The following is a 1,358-nucleotide window of genomic DNA, read 5'->3' as shown; positions in this document are numbered from 1 at the left end:
AGGAAAAGAGGGGATGCTGAGCCCCGCTGACGTCCGTCTGAAATGATGATCTTTACCTGCCCTTTATCGCCTCCAAGCGCTGAACGGAACCTTCGAGTCATCGAAAAGTGGGAAAAGACTGATGAAGCCATTGGTGGGACAAAGGCAAGTCGGAAATCATGGCAACAATGCCGTTGCTCGACCCGAGTACTGCTCCAGAGCCTCACGTGCGGAAGAACACAATAAGACGGGCATGAAACTCGGGGGTTCAATTAAAATCGGCCATCGGCTTCGAACCACCTTCAGGTCCGCCCCGGACCCTATCGAAACCTTGCCTTGTGTACTTTCGAGCCACAAGAACCAACGCAGATGCCGCTCTCCCCATCGTGGCGGTCGCTAAGCCATGCTCTTGAGCCAATCCTACCCCCGACTCCGTTGCCGATCGCTTCTCGGCTGCCAACTATCTCTCGCGTACACGATCCGACGTCCGGTGGACCGCCTCGAAACGCGCTCTCCGCTTTCTGACTCCGGCGCTGGGCCTGGCCCGGCACGTGCAACGTTCTGGAACGAAATCCACCATGTGTACCCCTTGATACCTCCTGATGCTGCTTCACGATGCACCCACGATGACGAAGTCGTCTTTTGTCGCTGAGGGTCTGCTCCCCTGTGTCCTGTGCGAATTGCAGGCTGCCTCGGACTTCGCACACTACTCTGCCATGCTAGTCCGGGGAGGATTTCTCTTTCTTTCCTGAATATTTGCAATTCATTTCTGTCGATATCTGAAGACGAGGCGTTGCTATAGTGCTGTATAGCCATGTCCACTCGTCTGCTGATGCGCTTGTATTATCTGCAAGGCTTCTTCTGGCTCATGCAGATTCCATCTTGAGCCGCCTCGCATTCTTTAGTTCGTCCTGTCAAGAAACATCAGCCTCTCCCCCTCAAAAATCCCAGATCAGGACAAGCCACTCACCTCCGCCTTGCGCTTCCCCAAGACAGGCTCCGGCGTCCCCCTCGCCGGCGTGGCGTCCCGCACCATTGTCGCCTCAGCATGGCAGCTCGCATGATAAGCCCTGTTCCCCACGAGCTTGGCATCCAGCCAAACCCACTCCTGCGCCGTGTCGAGCCACTTGTTCTCGAATTCCTCCTGGCAAATCGGGCACGTCGTGTTGACCCCCGCCGAGGCATCAGGCACCGCAATGTACGGAACCTGCGACGAGCCTTTCCCGCCGGCACCGCCGCTACCGTGGGCCCCGCTGTCTTGTCGTGCCGCCGCCTCGGCTGCCTCCTTGGCGTGGTCGGCGTCCACGACCTCGCGCGAAGCCACCCAGTCCGAGTGGTCCACGTACCCAACTGCGATGCTTGCCCGCGGCGCTCTGCTT

The sequence above is a fragment of the Verticillium dahliae genome, genomic scaffold, assembly GCF_000150675.1.
Source record: "Verticillium dahliae VdLs.17 supercont1.14 genomic scaffold, whole genome shotgun sequence".
NCBI classification, from domain to species: Eukaryota; Fungi; Ascomycota; class Sordariomycetes; order Glomerellales; family Plectosphaerellaceae; genus Verticillium; species Verticillium dahliae.
The sequence above is the reverse complement of the archived record's forward strand: the minus strand, read 5'-3'. Positions refer to the sequence as shown.